A 20444-nucleotide genomic window follows, 5' to 3' on the forward strand; every position below is an offset into this window, starting at 1 on the left:
GAATGGATGAAGAAGAACTTTGGGATATTTAGACTTTTCTCTTTTTTACAAAGTTGCTTTACGTTGCACCGACACAGATGGCTCTTATGGCAATGATGGGCTAGGTAAGCGATAGGAGTGCGAAGGAAATGGCCATGGCATTAAATGAGGTACAGCCCCAGCCAGCATTTGCCTGGTGTGAAAATGAGTAACCACAGGGAACCATCTTCAGGGCTGCTGACAGTGGGGCTCAAACCTACTATCTCCCGAATGCAAGCTCACAGCTGCGCGCCGCTAACCGCACGGCTAACTCACTTGGATATTTAGACTTCAAATATGCTGTTGATAATTTTTTCTTTAGATGATACTAACTTTGAGGCCAATCAATCAATCAATCAATCAATCAATCAATCAATCAATCAATCAATCAATCAATCAATCAATCAATCAATCAATCAATCAATCAATCAATCAATCAATCAATCAATCACCTGCATTTAGGGCTGCTGCCCAGGTGGAAGATTTCCTGCCAACCGCTTGCCAAATTTTTTCTTAAATGATCTCAAAGTACTCGTAAATTTATCGAACATTTACCTTGATAAATTGCAGTGTAGGAAAATGGAATCACAACATTGAGTTGCGAAATATAAAAGAAATTTGAGGGGCATGTTTGCTCATCTTCAAGATGACACCTGATCAAATTTACACACTAGTTGACAAAGAGTAGTGCTAGTTGTACCACTATGACCTTGCAAAACTAAGTTTGTTTTAAAAACATGCTGCACACTTATCGTAGGTACGACAACCTAACTGATGTAAAACCTTCAATTATTATGTTTAATATATTTTAATTCTATATTATTAAATGCTAAATGATCTTTTATTATATTGACACCGGCCGTGAAAGCCTTCATACTTTAATGATCTTTTATTAAATGTCAAACATGACTAATGCATGGTTTCCCTGTAAATATGTATTATAAAATTTGTATAATCTCAAATACGTATTGTGTATAAGTTTAACCTCAAAATCTATATAGTTGAAAGTGGTAGAAAACTCTACAATGTTCGTATATTGTATTTATTCTACTAAAATTTGGTATATATGAAGGGTTCTGGAAACATACTGTAAGGTTTATTATCCAGATACATGCAGAGACATTAGGAATGTTGTAGAGATTTCCATGTGTATTGGTAAACGGTAAGGAAAGTTCTAGCTGGATCCATTACTGGAGTACTCCATTTGACTAGCTGGTTGATCGATGTTTTGAGTGTGTTCTATTAGTGTGTTGTGAACCCTTCCAGAAATCGCTAATAGATGATTGATCGAACAGTATATATATCGAGCCGTCAGTCAGTGAGTCAGTCAGGTTGACTCGAAGGCAAGTGATGGACTGCGAGTGACAGGCGGGGTTCCGAGGTGGAGTCGGCGAGTTCAAGAGAGCGCATGTTATAGTGCATGAGTCAGTGTTATTGATATCAGTACTTGTCAGAATCGACTTCAGGGTACTCCGCTATTAAGTGTTGCAGTGTCACTTGCTACTGTGTATAATTGTGTGTTGTGACTTACAGTGACAAAGTAATTTACACAAGGAAGTGAACGCGTTCTCGTGTGATATTTATTTCCGTCAAATAAAATTGCATTTGAGAATGATAAATTGGCAACTGTGACAGGACAGGCAGGACGCTTCGAGACTCGGCAATGAATATCGACCAAATGACCGTGGCGATGTTGCAGAAAGTGCTGGCATCCCGAGGTTTACCGACGGGTGGAAGCAAAGCGGACTTACAAGACAGGCTGCGCCAGGATTTGATAGAGAACGAAGATGACCTAGGCAGTTTCGATTTCAAAGTCACCTCGGAGGAAGAAACCAACGACCGGGTAAGCATTATGTTCATGCAACTAACTGCTTTCATTCAGGCCCAGTCTGAAAAAATCGAGGCTCAGTCTTAAAACATCGAGGCCCAATATGAAAAATTTGAGTGGAAAATCGAGGCCCAGTCTCAAGAAATAAAGGACCAAATGAATTCTTTGGACAACAAAGTGCGCTCTCTCAATACCGAGGTGATCACTGATGTAGTAAAGTGCAGCAATGAATCGGACGGTAAGCAGTCCGAAGTGATGCCTGTGGTTGTTGAGTCCATAGTTCAAGGCCCAGCGGAAAAAGCGAGTGCCCTGTGTGAAAGTACGACACCTCTGGAGAGACTGGTGAAGTCTGCAAGCAGTGATGGCGGCTCCGGCATTGTGAAGATGGCAACTCCACGGGACGACGGGATCATTGTAGCTATGGCAACAACACGGCCAGGGGGGAACCCCTCAAGGAGATGGAGAACCAATGGGGTCCGAACCAACAACCAACAAACAAGGGTGCCACCTGACCAGGACACTAGTCCTGGCACGAAACCATATGCTGGTTGGAACATTGAGTTCAGCACCCCAGAAAAAGAGGAGACTCAACAGGGTCATGTCCGCAACGTGTGAGCCTCTACCGTGCATCACACCGGTGGACTACGAAGACGCATGGGCCCTGATAGAACACAAAGGTGCGAATGAGGGGAAGATCAGTGTAGCTTCGACTGCCATGCGAGGACCTGCGGATCATTGCCACCGGGAAAAAGGACACCTTCGGCCAGACCCAGCGGATCCCCCATGGAAAGGTGGTGGCCACCGATCTAACTATCTGGCTGCAAAATGTGTACTGCAACAGCGCCAACGAGAGAACAGTGTGATTGAGGTAGTCTAAGTGTAATTAAATAGTGAGGACTAAGAGAGACGAAGACATGGATATAAGGACATTTAGATATAATTTAAGACCTAGAGTAATGATTGTACAGGATAGATACTGGAGGTTTTAGGGGTTATAATTGTTGTAGGTACAGCATCCTAACCTTAAATTATTATGTTTAATATATCTTTATTATATTTTATTAAATGTTAAATTATCTTTTATTAAATGTTAAACATGACCAAGACATGGTTTCCCTGTAAATATTTATATAAATTTGTATAACCTCGAATACGTATTGTGTATAAGTTTAACCTCAAAATTGATATAGTCGAAAGCGGTAGAAAACTCTATAATATTCGTATATTAGATTTATTCTACTATATTTTGGTATATATGAAGGGTTCTGGAAACTTACTGTAAGGTTTATTATCCAGATACATGTAGGACATTAGGAATGTTGTAGAGATTTCCATGTGTATTGGTAAACGGTAAGGAAAGTTCTAGCTGGATCCATTACTGGAGTACTCCGACTAGCTGGTCAATCGACGTTTTGAGTGTGTTCTATTAGAGTGTTGTAAGAACCCTTCCAGAAATCAATAATTCTAGACGGTTGATCGAACAGTATATATATCGAGCCGTCAGTCAGTGAGTCAGTCAGGTTGGACTCGAAGGCAAGTGATGGACTGCGAGTGACTGTTGGGCTCCAAAGTGGAGTGGGTAAATTCAAGAGACCGTATGTTATAGTGTGCAAGTCAGTGTTGTTGATATCTGTACTTGTCAGAATCGACTTCAGGGTACACCGCTATTAAGTGCTGTAGTGTCACTTGCTACAGTGTATAATTGTGTGTTGTTACTTACAGTGACAATAACGTAATTTACACAAGGAAGTGAACGTGTTCTCGTGTGATATTTATTTCCGTCAAATAAAATCACATTTGAGAACAATACACTTCACAAGCGTTAGCATACCTGCCAACTTTACAAAACCAAAAATCAGGAGATTTTGATATGAAAATCAGGAGAAATCAGGAGATACAATTGATCAAAACTGCTTATTCTACATGTCTTGCACAATACAGTACTACAATATATTTATAATACTTATTGTCTCAAAGCCCGATTGTAGCTATACGAGGCTACAAGGCTAAAAATTACACATTTCTATTCCCTCACAGAAAGTATGTGAGTGAGATGATCGGTCCCTGATAAGCCTGCTGAAAATAGTAGTATGAACGCACGTGTGAATCAGTCATGCACTTAGATGCCATTAGGCTACTTAGCAAATGCACAGATTAATATATTGCACCAAGTGCCCGTGCGGTTATGCAAAGCGCAATGCTATTTGGATCAAATGCCCAGCTGATGAACCCGTGCTTCGCTATGGAATTCTCAGAAAGACTGTCCTTATAGTTTTCCCAACTAAAGTCAACATAGGTCATTACAATGACGCCAGTATGAATGCTGCGATAAAAAGCAATGTTGTCATATGAAATATTCGATAAAATGAAAACAGCACATTTTCTCACTTTTAGAGAAATGTACTACGGTGTCGATCTAACAGTTCAAACGTTTCAGAGCTAGAATGACCAGGCTGCAGACAGCCGCGAATACTCCTGTGTAATTATTCCGTTTAAGTCTGCACACTGCTCATTCCAATCATTGCCTCAGAGTAGGTATTGAATATTTTCAAATCAAAATCTTTATTTGCAAATGAGGTGTCTACCTCGGTGGCAAATGGTACACTAAAATCCATTATTGTCAAGGACTAAATTTTAAATTAACAAGAGAAGAATTTTTTTTTTCTAGAATACAATAATATACAATTTATGCTAACAATTTTTTTCTATTAAACAAACAGATCTTCCTTAATAAATTTATATTGTTTACAAAATTCTACTTATAATATCTCCTATACTTACAAATATAGTCAACTCATCCCTATACAGTATGAGGAATTACTTCAAATAATACTATGCAACTGGTATAAGATTAAAATTTACATTGCATTTATTTACTTTTTTTTTTTTAAACCCATTTTGGAACCTAAGTAGCATAACGACCTGCTCCGTCCTAACCAGAGCCCCCTTTTGCCACCACTTTTCAGAGTTCCTGAAGGGCCTTCACAGCTACTATAGTGGTCCCAGGGCCCTCGAAGTCCCCACTGTACTTCACCCCTACAGGCAGTCCACTACTTTGGCTGTCCAAACTCCATGGACCAGGGGATGGAATTAATTTTTTCAACACACATTTTTTATTTACAATAGCCTGCACTGGTTGAATGCCCTCTAACATTTCATTTATTTTTCCTGTTGCTGTTTATTCTCTTCTTGAATACCTGTACAGATTTTGGAAAAGGATCAAACACTACCCCTGGTAAACTGTTCCACTCCTTCACGCCCTTCCCAATGAATGAAAATTTACCCCAGTCACTTCTGCTAAAATTCCTTCTAATTTTATACTTGTGGTCAGTTCTGCCAATATAATTATTTTCCAACTGAAGCCTCTCACGGATTTCTCCCCATGCTGCTTCTCCTGTATAGGCTCTATATAATCCTGTAAGTCTAGCTTTCTCCCTTCTCTTACTTAAAGTTTCCCACCCAAGTTCCTGTAACATTTCTGATACACTACTCTTTCTCCTGAAATGTCCTGTTACAAATCTTGCTGCTTTCCTCTGCACACTATCTATTTCTTTTATTAGGTATTCTTGGTGAGGATCCCAAACACTGTTTACATATTCCAATAATGGATGAACCATACTTAAGTAACCTTTCTCTTTTAATTCTTTGTTGCATCCTTTAAGTAGCCTCATTATGACATGTAACGATCTGTATGCTTTCCCAACAATGTCATGAACATGACCCTTCCAGTGCAAATTACTTTCAAATCTCACACCTAAGTATTTCCACTTGCCATCTTTTGGGATAACTACCTCATCCAAAGTATATTCAAATTCAGTTTTAAAGCTCCTGTTTGTAAATGTTGTAACAGTTGATTTGCCTCCATTAACCTTCATATCATTTTCTTCAACCCACTGTTGGATACTTTCAAGGTCCCTTTGTAATTCTGAACAATCCTCAATGTTATTTATTTCCCTATAAACAATTAGGCTATATCCTCTACATACAATCTTATTTTTGATGTTATATTGTTCCTTAAATCATTTGTGTATATTAAGAAAAGTAACGGACCGATTATACTACCCTGTGCAATTCCCTTCCAAACTTTCTCTTCCTGTGATATATTATTTCCTACTTTGACTTTCTGAACCCTTGAATTTAGAAATGTTCTTATCCAACATATAACCCTTACGTCCAATCCTATTCCCTCCAATTTCTTTAATAATATTCCATGTTCAACTCTATCAAAGGCTTTGGAAAGATCTATGGCTATGCAATCTAACCGGCCTCCTGAATCAAACTGATCTGATATGTCCTGCTGAAATCCCACGAGTTGTGCCTCACAAGAAAAGTTCTTTCTAAATCCATACTGGCTCCTCATGAACCAATTTTTATCATCCCATATCCCTCTGATGTACTTTGCTATTAAACTCTCCACTATTTTACAAACTATACTGGTCAGGCTGATTGGTCTGTAGTTCTCTGGTTTCCTTTTATCACCCTTTCCTTTATAAATTGGTTATTATTATAGATTCCTAGCATTCTTTTGGTATTACACTATTATTTATGACATAGTCAAAGAGAAATTTTAAATAAGGCACTATGTACCACCCCATTGTCTTTAATACCTCCCCAGTAATTTGATCACTTCCTGCTGCTTTTCCTTGCTGAAGCAGTTGGATTTCTCTGAAAATATCTTCATTTGTGAATGAGAAGCTCCTTGTTTCCCTATGTGTCTCTCCCTCTCTATCTTCTGTTACTGTTTCCAACTCCTGACAATCTTCTACTGAATCTCGGAATTCCCTACTAAAGAGGTTTGCTTTCTCAGTATCTGTTAAATAGTGTTCACCCCCTTCTCCCACCATTGTAGGAATTTGGATTCCTTTTCCTTTTTGATTCCTAATATATGAATACATCTTTTTCCATTTCCCTTTGTGGTCATTACCTTCTTGAAGTATGCCATTCATATATTTCTCTTTTGCTTCCTTTTTCACTCTATTCAGTTCCCTCATTAGCTGTTTTCTAGTTTCTCTATTCTCCCTACCCTCTTTGATTTTCCTGTTTACTATTCTACATTTTCTTTTTAATTTCCTTATTTCCCTTGTATAATAAACAGGGTCTGAGGTCATTTTACCCTTCTTAACAGGTACAAATCTCTTCTCTCCTTCCCAAATGATTCCTTTAAATTTAGCCCAAAGTGTATCCACATTACTCCCTTCACTTATCCAACAACTGAATTGTGATTTAAGGTAAGTCCCAAATTCATCAACTTTAGTTTTTCTGTATAATTTCTTGTCTTGTGTGACCCTCTTATTAAGCATTTTTGGTACAAGTCCTACATCCATTATTACAGCCTTATGATCACCTATTCCTTCAATTACCTCAGTTTTATCAACAATTTCCCAGGGTTTAACCAAGAATACATCTAGCAAGTTGTTGAGATGAGTCGGTTCTTGTTCCTTCATGAATAGCTGGAATACTATGCTGATCCAGTGTGTTACGTACCAGTAGTATCAGAAAATTTATGAACCAGAGGAATGGCATGTTAAAGAAGAGAGAAATCTAACTCACCACTCCCCAGCTACTTCCCGCCAATATTCAGGCAGGCTGTTATACTCAATACGCAGCAGTAATCCTATCTATCGGAGATAAATGGCAGCAGAATACACAAAGCACACCACAAAAAACAATGGTCAATGTAATGTTATTGCTGATCAATTTTATGAGCTTTCTATACTGGAGGCCTTCACACTTAGTTTTCTTCCAAATCTGTGATTTAGAGCATCTAATGTCAAATGAGTCCTCCTTTCTTTCATGTTCCTTCATGACTTTTTTCTCATTCTTATAATTATCTTCACAATTTAATCACCATCACCACCAATCTATTATTGTAGTCGTACGGTAAAACTTAATAACACATAAATAATCGGAAATTGTATTCTCTGTAACTTTTGTTATGTAGTACTTTTCAATATGACCAGTAAGATAGGTAATTAAAAATTAAATGTTTGGCACCTTCCCCTAAACTACCATTTCACTCAGTGTGAATGAAATTATTTATGGCCTAGATTGTAGCGACTTATTCCCCAACGTTATATACCGATTTTCATTATATTCTCTTCAGCTGTTTTCTCGTGATGAGCGTGCGTACGCACGTACGTATAGACAGACAGATAGAAATTACGGAAAATTAAAATCTGCATATCCATCTCTTGGCACAGGCCAGAGTAAAGTGTAGCTTCCACCGAAGTCCCAGTCAACATCCATGGCTGTTTTTTTTGCTAGGGGTTTACGTCGCACCGACACAGATAGGTCTTATGGCGACGATGGGATAGGAAAGGCCTAGGAGTTGGAAGGAAGCGGCCGTGGCCTTAATTAAGGTACAGCCCCAGCATTTGCCTGGTGTGAAAATGGGAAACCACGGAAAACCATCTTCAGGGCTGCCGATAGTGGGATTCGAACCTACTATCTCCCGGATGCAAGCTCACAGCCGCGCGCCTCTACGCGCAAACATCCATGGCTGTGACAATATGGAAGTTGCTGGGGTACGGGTAGTGCTGAGTAATGACATTCAGAGCATGACTAGTGCATCTGAGTGTTATGAAAGGTGCTGCTCATAGGGTCAGTCGTGCTGCAATAGTACCTTCTGACCCAGTCAGGAAAGCAATGGCAAACTACCTCACTCCTCATCTTGCCTAGTACGCCTCATTTTGGTACTGCCATTAGTTTTTGGGGTTTCCTTATAACCATATAACCTTTGGTGGTGCTATATGAGGATCCAACCAGCCTCTGGGCTGATGACCTAACAGACAGACAGACATCCCCTTGTTAACACGAATGGTCGCGACCGGTACGCAAATATCGTTCTTTTTAAATTCTGAGCAATGTACGGACAAAACTCTTGTTTTATTTATATTGAGATAAATAAAAATTAGTCTGAATTGTCTCCAAAAGGCTCGTAAAATCTCTAGAAAAGTCACTAGTAGTTATCATTGAAATGCTGTCACTAAATTACTAAGAAACACTCAATATCTATCGACGAGTCTCTAGAATCGACCAAAGAGAATGGAATCGACTAGACTGATGTGAACGAACACCAACATAGAACGCGAGAACGAGAGATTGACAATCGATACACGCGTCGCGATATATAGGTTTCAATAAACATTTCTCGCATTAATAAACGTCGATGTTTCGTTTGAAAGCGGCCAATGAGTAAGGACTTCCGGCCACTGGCATAAAAAAGCTGAAACGGCGGGATTTATCGGGAGAAATAATAGAATAATTGGGAGGCGGGAAAAACTGTTGAAAATCGGGAGTCTCCCGCCTAAATCGGGAAAGTTGGCAGGTATGCGTTAGTCATCGTCTGGTGTTGATGTTGTGGGGTAAGTGTGAGTCAACAACGCCTTTAAGAAGATGAAGAAGGCAGTATCAGCAGCTTGCCGAGTTTGAACAAGGCCATGTAATAGGGTTACGAGGAGCAAGATGTTCTTTCCACAATATTGCAGAAAGACTCGGCAGCGATATATCCATGGTGCATCGATTTTGGCAACTGTAATCACGGGAAAATGATGACACAAGAAGACTGCAGTCCGCCCACACACAGGCCACTAGGGAGAGGGAAGACCACCGTATTTACCCTATGGCTGTGGTGGATCGCATGGCATCTGCAGCAGCCATCAGAGCTTCTGTTGGCACCAGAGTGACACAGCAGACTGTAACAAATTGATTACCTGAGGGGACAGCACCGAGCCAGATGTCCTGTAGCGTTCATGTCTCTAACTCTGAATCACCACTATCTCTAACTTCAGTGGTGTTAAGCTAGAGCTCATTTGAGGGCAGAGTGGAGATCTGTTGTGTTCTTCGATGACAGCTATTTTTGTCTTGGTGCCAGTGATGGCCGTAGGTTGGTAAGGAGGCCAGGTGAATGCTCAGAACAAAGCTGTCTCTAGTGTCGGCACACTGGACCTATACCAGAAATTATAGTCTGGGAGCGATTTCCTTTGACAGCAGAAGCACTCTCGTCATCATCACAAGAACCTTGACAGCAGATTGGTACAATAGACTGGTGATTGAACCTGTTGTGCTGCCATTCATTTGCAGTATTCAAAGGGGTGTTTTCCAACAAGATAACGTTCATCCTCACACTGCTGCTGTCATCCATTGTGCTCTACAGAGTATCAAACAGTTGTCTTGGCCTGCGAGATCACCTGACTTTTCATCCCTTGAACATATATGGGACGACTAATGCAGTGTCATCCAACACCAGCATTAACCGTTACTGATTTGATTGATCAAGTGGAACAAGCATGGAACTCTATCCCATAAGATGAAATATGGCACTTGTATGACACAAACATTATTCAAATAAATATGTTACCTAGATAATTCCTTAGCCTAAATTGCATTCTTCTAACCTAATGTCTTCTTGGTGTTGGGATTTAATTTTCTGCCAGTGTATTTCAATCTCAAATTCCTCTTCCTATAAATGTATATTTGCCCCCAATTTGTCCTCTGGAATTCCAACTTCATTTTATGATCTTTCCTACCTTTACGAGCTCAATTCAAGCTTATTTGTATACTAATGTTGTTCCATGCTATCTTGCCACTGACAGCTTAGAGCATCCCACTTATAAAATAGTACAAAATTTATTTTTCTTCCACCTATTCAATACAATCAATCATAACAACAAGGTTTAATCATCATTAAAATATGAAATGGTACATGTTTCACCCCTTTTAACGGGCATCATCAGCTGTATCATCATCTCAAAACCGAACCAGGTACCTGTTTAAAATTTAACATATGACTATTAAGAGAATTGTTGGGAACATATAAGAATTTAACATAACACCATAACAAATTCATCAAGTTGTCACTAATTTACATCCTTACTACAACCCCTAAATACCGTCATAATCATTTGAAGAGGTACGGTAAGTAATCTTTATTTATACCATCATTAATGTGATTACTCCAATGGAGGTGTTTCCTTATTTTTACAACTAAGTACTTACAGTGAAACTGTTAGGTCCTTTTACCACTTCAACATAGTAATTAACCCATTTCTTCCCCTCTAAAAACCAGTTAAACTACGTCACACCTCATCTTGCCTAGTACGCCTCATTTTGGTGCTACCCTTAGTTTTTAGGGTTTCCTTATAACCTCATAACCTTTGGTGGTGCTATTTGAGGACCCAACCAGCCTCTGGGTTGATGACCTAACAGACAGATGATATAAAAATCTTCATATATATCTTCAGGGTCAACATTTATCTCTCTCTATATATATATGTTTATATTTTACTGTTTACATTTCACTAGATTATTAATGAACATTAATCACCATTAATTACAAAAAGTAAATTTTACTTGTATTTCAAAAATTCATATTATTTTTGTATGTTTTAGGCATAATACAATTATAGGCTTTTTTTAAAACTTAGATTTCACACAGGCAGAATTTTGTGTAAAACTATTGCACTACTGATGACATAATGCACAATACTGACAGGTGTTGCATGTATGCAATGTTGGGAGTTGCCCATGTCATGACCGTGTGTCACCCCCCGTCATGTCTCAGTGCCGAGCAAATGGACTCGAGCGAGTCTCGAATCTGCAACCTCCGAGACCAAGGATATTGAGTATCGATTTAGAGTTTATATGATCATGTAACGGTGGCAAGAATTATAGTGTTTCATGTGTTTGAGTGATGATTTTATTAAGTGAAAAATTTTTAGTGTTCAAAGCATAAGATTTCATACAAGTTTTACATGAGGCAAGCTGGTGCAACACAAGTTAGTGCATGTGTAATGTTGTGAAATAGCCGACAACACAGCGTCAGCGTAAAACAGAAAACGCAATAGAAAATTCTGAAAGTGTTTCTAAAATCCAGTAGAAGTAATTATTGCGTAGATTTTCTGGTGCAGTAAGAAGCCAGTCGTTCGAGTAGATTCCTAGATTCCATGACACTCTCCATCAGTTGGTGGGAGAAATACATGAACCAATCAGACTTAAAAACGACATACTCCTGGAGAAGTAGAGGGAAAAACTTTGAGAAGGTTCGAACGGAGAATATAGGGAATAGCACTTGGACAGATCAGAGAGAATCTAGCCAGCCTCTGTGCAAGCAGCGTGTGTGTGGCTGTGAGCCAGAACGGTACAGAATTTGTAGGTTACATGTGTGGCAGTAAGCCGCGTACCAAGTACTATGTGGTCGCGTGCCACTGAGAGAAAGAGTCCAGAAAATGTAAAGGGTTATGTGAGGCAGTGAAGGTATTACTGTGTACAACATAGACAGCAGGTTGCTATACAAAGACTTAGAGCCGCAACGACTAAGTTACATGTCGTAGCAGTTAGCCTAAAGACTGGAAATGATCATCAAACTGTTTGCTAGGAAGGCCGAGTAATGTGTGCCTCTCCTAAGAGTAACATAACCTTGTTGTCAGAACTGTTGGGCGATAGGCTATTCTAATTGACGACGGAGTTCGACAGCGACGAGTTCGAGTCCTGGAGTAGCACGTCCGCCTTTAACTAAACATTGCACCGCACCAGGCGACAATGGTGTCTCGGGCGCAGAAAAGAAGTCAAGAAAGAAGTCAGACATGGATGGAAGAAGAAGTCTTCAAACACTAGATAAGTAACTACCAAGTTTTGCAGGGTTTGATCTTATTGCATTGCAGAGTGTAAATGAAATGGATAGTTAAGGACTTTGAGAGAGACTATCTAACCAAGAGCTATAATTGTACTTGTACAAAGATTTCAAGATTCTTAATTGTATATTTTGTAAATGTACAGTGTGTGCCTATTTAAGATACTATAGGTGAAGGGAATTGTGTATGTTGTAAAGTTGGTCTTGTTATAGTTTAATAACAGCTTCCAAAAAACCCGAACCCAGTCCCTACCCTGCCATATCGTTAGTATCACGATACGTGGAATTGAAATTCGTGGTGTGCAGAGTGGGGTACTATGCATAATTAATTTGTGGAAAAATAGCAAAGATCATTGGTGTCAGATTGAGAGAGAGTGTTTTTGAATTTAGCAATATTTTGTGTTACTTATTTGCAATCACCGAAGTGTATTACGCGGTGATCCACCCTTTTAAACTGATAAATAATTATTTGGGGTTATGTTACAGAGCAACAAACTGTGAATCGAGAACACCTTGCTGGCGTGGGAAAAGGAAGAAGAGTTTCAGCATCACTTTGCTGCATTGTACAGTCAGAGCAGCAGATAGTGGACTCAGACCCAGTTCCAGAGTCCAGTGGTGAACACTAGGGTGAGTTGAACAGTTCATTATGGAAGGGTATACTATATCAAATAGTCCAGCTCCCAGTAATGTTGAAGAGCATGCTGATGTAGTGCATGAAGGTCTTTATTTATCTGTTACAAGGGCTCTTAAATTGACAGGTACATAATTTGATGGAACGCAACCAGATAAATTACGCAAGTTTTGTGAGAATATAGAAACTGCCTTAGGGCTGGTTAGGCCAGATAACTATGATTTATTCTAAAAATTGATTCTAACTAAAACCACTAAGGAAGCCCATAGTAAATTATTAGTACGACTTGACGTAGGCTACCTACTAGGGAAGAGATAAGACACACCTTAGAGGAATACTATAGTGAGAAAAGGACCGTAGATTTTTATGGTTGTCAATTGTAGCCCACTGGATGCATAGAATAGATCAGATGGGAACAGATTTAAGAAATACCGCAGTACACGGGAAAATGCCAGGAGCAAAGGAACATCATGCACGTTTAATCCAAAAGCTCATCAAAGCAGTTTTGTGCAGGGTTTGTGCGATGAACGAATTCAAAGCTTAATTAAAAGCCAAAATGAACAAACCCTTGAGCAGGCTATCGATACTGAGCGAGAAGAGGAGACCGCTATATTTTCCAGTAACGGTAAGCAGCAAATGATAGGCCAAGCTAGACGACAGGCTGGAATTCTACCAAAACAGAGACCTCAGGTGCTGCAACCAGCGCACAGGCCTAGTAACCAGAAATTTCATGGGAGGGCTAAGTGCGAGTGATCTGTTATAAATGTGACAAGGAAGGGCACATAGCACGAGACTGTAAGGCTTCGAAAGTCCGAGAAAAGAAGATTCCCTTGTGCAGAAACTGCAATAGGGCAGGTCATATGCAGAAAGAATGTAGGAATAAGCGCCGAGAAAAGGGAAAAGACGGGTTACACGAAGTTAAGGTTTGTGCTATAATTCGCTGCTATAATTGTAACAAAATGGGTCACAAAGAGTCGTCTGAATGCTGGGGATGACAAAGGTCAACAGGTGAAAGGAAGTGTTTTACCTGCAGCCGTATGGGCCACCTACAACGTAATTGCTGGTTCAATAAGACAGAGAGTGTCTCTCGAAATAGACAGGGTAACTACTCGAAAGATAAAGGGATGGCTTCCCAAACCTCTAAATGTACGGAAGAGCAGAAAGGGAGAAGAGTTAGCGACAAGGGGTTAAACGAAAAAGGGACCGCCAGGTTGGGCCGAAGAGCGAGTCCCAAGGAATAGGAGGCCCGTAGTGGGGCGCAGCTAGTCAAATGAAGAGAAAGTCCCGTACCCCACCACCGAGTGTGGGCAATGCCTATGAAAGGCATAATAGATGTACAAGTGGGAGTTGTCCTGTGAGCACTCGGTTGGCGAGTAATTTGGAGCTGTCCCAAAGGGAACATGACCGGATTGGTTACATCGAAGTCTGTATTAAAGGATGAAAAAGACCCTATAGTTTTCTTGTGGATACAGGGGCTGATGTGAGCCTCATACGAGAGAGGGATGTGTGAAAAGAAGAAATAAACTACCGTAAACCAACGACTGAATTTCATGGGGCAACAGGTCAAACTTCCCATATTAAAGGAAGTGTTATTTTGAAAATAGGAGACTCCTCTCCAGAATTTTATGTTGTAGGAGACAAGTTTTGAATGTCTGTCGATGGTCTAATAGGAAGAGACCTATTACAAGAAAGTATTATAAATTATCGTGATGGTTATGTGGAGATTTTTGGAAGAAGATTCTCGTTGGGTATGAGTGTTTGAGAATTATGTAGGATAACTGTACCTCATAGTAAAATACCGAACACTGCAGAAGGCAGAATATAAATTGGTGTGCCGGGTCAGGAGAATTTACTTCAATTCGTGTTGGATATTGGAAGTGAAGTATTTCACATAAAACGGCAGTTTGTGCCAACTGAGTAAAAGGTTGTCAGGGAGACTGTCTCACAGTTATCGAGTGTAGATTCAGAAGAGATCAGACTCAGAGGGAGAGTAAGTCTCCCAGTGGGAGAGTCAAACGCTGATTTTTACACAGATGGTGAGGACGTACAACTCAATAGTGATGGGGTTATTGGGAGGAATATACTGAGAGATAGTATATAAATTTTAAAGAAGGCTATGCCATTGTGAAGGGAATCCAATATTACATGACGGGAAATAGTGCTAGAGTGCAGGTGACCTGTCTCAAAGCCAGGACAGAGATGATCGTTGAAATAAGATGTTGCTATTTTCTTTACGTCGCTCTGTCACAGATAGGTCTTATGGCGACGATGGGATAGTGAAGGCCTAGGAGTGGGAAGGAAGCGGCCGTGGCCTAAATTAAGGTACAGACCCAGCATTTGCCTGGTGTGAAAATGGGAAACCACTGAAAACCATCTTCAGGGCTGCTGACAGTGGGATTCAAACCCACTATCTCCTGGATGCAAGCTCACAGCTGCGCGACTCTAACCACATGGCCAACTCACCTGGTGTGTCGAAATAAGAACAAAGACGAGGCAGGTGTGATTGATAAGCGAGAAATTCTGCCAGGGGTGTACATATCAGACTGTATAACGAAGGCTTGTAAGCATAAAGCTTTAGTTAGTATGTTAAATACGAGAGAGACTGAAGTTAAATTTGAGAACTCGTTGTTTAGTATTGAAGAATTCGAACCCGGTGAATCCTCTGAATGGGTAGTCGAAATAAATAAATCAGGTGATTCAGGTCCAAAAAGATAGTGAAAAACCCTGAGAACAGAGGTTAATAGAACAATTACGAGTCGATCATTTAGCACCAAAGGACAAGGAGCAATTGTATGCCATATGAGCTGCATACAATGCCATATTTCATTTAGAGGGTGATCAGTTAACGTACATGAATTTATTTCAGCATGAAATTCGAACTAGGGAAAATCAGCCTCCGATTAACGTGAGATCTTATAGGTTACCCGAAGCTCAGAAGGAGGAAGTGCAAAGGCAAATAGAAAAAAATGCTGGAAGACAAGATAATTACTCCTAGTACCTCAGCTTGGAACACTCCACTGTTGCTCGTGCCAAAGTGAATGGATGCCTCAGGGAAACAGAAATACCGTGTATGCATAGATTATAGAGTATTGAACTCTGTTTCTATAGGTTCCGCCTATCCAATTCCGTTAATTTCGGTGTTGTTAGATGCACTGGGGAAGGCCCGTTACTTTTCAACGATGGATTTAGCGTCAGGCTACCATCAAGTATTATTGAGGCCCGAAGACCATGAGAAGGCAGCATTCTCCATCTTAGGCAAGCATTAGAAGTACCTACGAATGCCAATGGGTTTGAAAGATGCCCCTAGTACATTCGCGAGATTGATAAATGTAATACCAATATAAATGGTCCATTATTGGACATTATAAATTTTCCAGCTAACTCATTCCTGGTTGCCAGCGTTTCGCCCCCGTGTGCTAGGCTGGGCTCATCAGTTGGTACCTAGCACACCCACCAAGACGCTGGATAGTGCATACCGTGGAGGCCACTGCGTAGGCTAATTGTAGCCACTGGCAGTGCCAATGCACTATGAGACATTGTCTCATTATCAAAAATTGATGCCTGCTTGGCCATCAGATGATGTAGATGTTGATTCCCATAGGGAATCAGAAATAATTGTTCCGAATGAGTAAATTTATAATACCAATATAAATGGTCCGTTATTGGACATTATAAATTTTCCAGCTAACTCATTCCTGGTTGCCAGCGTTTCGCCCCCGTGTGCTAGGCTGGGCTCATCAGTTGGTACCTAGCACACCCACCAAGACGCTGGATAGTGCATACCATGGAGGCCACTGCGTAGGCTAATTGTAGCCACCGGCAGTGCCAATGCACTATGAGAGACATTGTCTCATTATCAAAAATTGATGCCTGCTTGGCCATCAGATGATGTAGATGTTGATGTTTATAATGTCCAATAACGGACCATTTATACTGGTATTATAAATTTACTCATTCGGAACAATTATTTCTGATTCCCTATGGGAATCAACATCTACATCATCTGATGGCCAAGCAGGCATCAATTTTTGATAATGAGACAATGTCTCTCATAGTGCATTGGCACTGCCGGTGGCTACAATTAGCCTACACAGTGGCCTCCATGGTATGCACTATCCAGCGTCTTGGTGGGTGTGCTAGGTACCAACTGATGAGCCCAGCCTAGCACACGGGGGCAAAACGCTGGCAACCAGGAATGAGTTAGCTGGAAAATGTATAATGTCCAATAACGGACCATTTATATTGGTATTATAAATTTACTCATTCGGAACAATTATTTCTGATTCCCTATGGGAATCAATATCTACATCATTGATAAATGTAGCAATGTCAGGGTTAATTGGTGAAAGTGCGCGATTTACCTTGATGAAATCTTAATATTTGCTAATTCTATTGAGGAACACAATCAGAGACTTAGAGACGTATTACAGAGACTCAGGGAACATTGGCTGAAGTTGCAGCCAGATAAATAAAAATTCCTTCAAATGGAAGTAGCATTTCTACGTCACATTATCAATGCTAACAGGGTACAACCAGACGAGCGAAAGCTTGAGGCAGTGAGAAATTTTCCCAGACCTACAACTACAGAGGTGCCAACTATGAAGTGGATTATCAGTAATTGCCCTCCGCCTCCGAGAAAAATTTCCAGTCAAGTCCAAAGCATGCTCCTTCCTTCTTGATAGTGAACCCCCTATTGCCCTACCCTCTAGCAATCTATCCAAAAGAATATCATATTGCACAATAACATTTGCACGCAACCTGTTTGTTCTGGGTTAAAACATTCCTTGCAGCTTGTTTCTCACGCAGCAGCTGCTTTTCAATGTAGTTTTTCTTGAAGCATCCTTCCGACTGTGATGACATTTTTGTTTTCTGAACAATAAACGATACCAGTGCAGATGTGCTTAATGTAGGCCTCACTTCTTTCTCAATCTGTCAACTGTCGGGTACACTTAACACAGAAAAACAACATTACTGAAGGATTTGTAGTGGAGAAGAGCAGCGCTTGAGCTCCTTCATTCACAATGAATTTTACAAAGCTTATGGTTAGCAAAAGGAAATCACGATCGAATAAGTATCGTTGCCAACTCACAAGCATTGAAATAAAGACGATTTAGGAGAAAGGCTCGAAAGGACTCAACATTTTTCCTTTCCTTTTGTTTCCGTCGAAAATTATTTTTTCGTGATAATGTCAGCTTTTCCGTAATAATTTCCCCTTTGACCGTAACTCCGTAATCGTGAGGTGAAATCCGTAATAATTAGGGACTATCCATAATAGTTGGCACCTCTGCAACTACTAAACAACTGAAAGGATTTTTAGGTTTGAGTATTATCGTAAGTTCATCCCCGAGTACAGTAATATAGCAAAACCTCTGAATGAACTTCTAAAGAATAATGTCCCATACGTGTGGAGAGATAAACAGGAGTCGGTTTTCTGTATCCCGAAACAGAAACTGGCAGACCAATCTTACAGTTTCCAGATATTGAGAGACCATTTATGTTAACTACAGATGCCAGTGGCGAAGCGTTAGAAGCGGTTCTCTCACAAGGTAAATTAGGCAAGGACTTCCCAAATAGTGTACACTTGTAGAACTATAAACATAGTGGAAAGAACCTATTCAGTTACCGAGAAGGATTTACTTGCTAGCATATGTAGCGTGAAGTATTTTAGACCGTACTTCACCGTGGTCACACATAACAAACCTTTAAAATGGGTATTCAATGTACAGGACCCATCTTCCAGGTTAATGAAATTCAGAATCAAACCAGCTGAGTATGATTTCACCATAGTAAACAAGACAGGGAAAACTAATAAGAATGTAGATGCGTTAAGTAGGATCATCACTACACCTGAGAAGGCAGTGAGAGTAACAGGACCTGAAGGGCAAGATTCTCATCAAGAGATCAGTGAGGAGGGAAAGGTTTGTAGACGGAATGACCTCAAGGACGTGAGAGCAGAGAGGTCAGAAAATGAGGATTAAGCTCAGGACTCTAATTCCGAGGATGCAGAAGTGGAGGAAGTTGAATCTGATGAGGAAAAGAGCTTGCATAATGTTGTAACGAAGGAGCTAACTAAAGAAGAGAAGTTAGCTATCTTACACAATGTGCATAATTCTCTTGTTGGTGGTCACCAGGGTATTACCAGAACTCTGGCACGAATCGAAGAGGTTTACCAGTGGGCGAACATGAGGAAGGACGTAGAAGCTTTTGTACACTCATGTCCTTCATGTCAAAACAATAAAATTGAAGGTCCAGAAATTAAAGCATCAATGGTTATTACTGATACACCTAGTACAGTATTCGAGAAAGTGGCGTTAGATGAGATGGGCCCCTTTTCCTGTACCAAAAGAAAGCAAAGACATATATTTACCTGTCAAGATCAGATGTCTAAATATGTAATAGCAAGTCCAATGGTTAATCAAGAAACAGACACCATAGTAAGGACTTAAGTAATGAATGTGATTAGTATTTTTGGAATTCCGAGTGTTGTTTGGACTGATATGGGTAGTAACTTTATGAGTCAAACTTTTAAAAGATTGTGTAAAATTTTGAGGATAGAAAAAATTCATACGACAGCTTTCAGGCCACAATCTAATGGAAGCATAGAACGAGAGCATAGAACACTCACTAATATGTGAGACATTACATACGTGAAGTTCAGAATGATTGGGACGAATTTTTACCCACCGTCACTTTTGTGTATAATACATCACGTCACACTAACACAGGTTTCACTCCGTTAAAGTTAATATTCGGGTGGAAGGTGAACATACCGGGTATATTGCAGAAAAGACCTGAGGTAAACTACGAGTACCAAAATGTGGTAGAAGATTTAACCTGAACCCAGTCCCTAGCCTGCCGAATCCTTAGGATCACGACACCCAGCAGAATTATTATTTTTGGTACTAGTAGGGATTCAGTTAGGTGGAAACGTACTAAGCAATTTGGCCTATACTGATGACTTGGTCATAATGGCAGATTGTACCAAAAGCCTGCAGTCTAATATCTTGGAACTTGAAAATAGGTGCAATGAGTATGGTATGAAAATTAGCCTTTCCGAAATTAAATTGATGTCAGTAGGTAAGAAATCCAAGAGAAATTAATGTCATTTTGGTGATACAAAGCTGGAACAGTGCTTCAAGTATTCAGGATGTGTTGCCCCGTTCCTACCATCAAGGTAATTTGCCTCAGACTAGGTAACGGCTCCCAGGGTGCTCAGTTCAAACTATGATTTTAAAAAATGCCCTAAAAATACATACAACCTGGATTTTGATGGAGAAAACGTAACTAATATGGACACGGAAAAATGAAATGGCGTATGGCTTTTAGTGCCGGGAGTG

At 40.1% G+C, this 20444-nt stretch overlaps 1 protein-coding gene across 4 annotated transcripts in view; it reads right to left on the reverse strand.

The window, feature by feature from the left end:
* The window catches only part of LOC136864136 (ubiquitin carboxyl-terminal hydrolase MINDY-2), a 424681-nt gene that overhangs the window by 107338 nt on the left and 296899 nt on the right, over positions 1-20444 (reverse strand). The gene's annotated exons all lie outside the window — the stretch shown is intronic.

This window comes from Anabrus simplex, chromosome 2 (genome assembly GCF_040414725.1).
Source record: "Anabrus simplex isolate iqAnaSimp1 chromosome 2, ASM4041472v1, whole genome shotgun sequence".
Taxonomy (NCBI): Eukaryota; Metazoa; Arthropoda; class Insecta; order Orthoptera; family Tettigoniidae; genus Anabrus; species Anabrus simplex.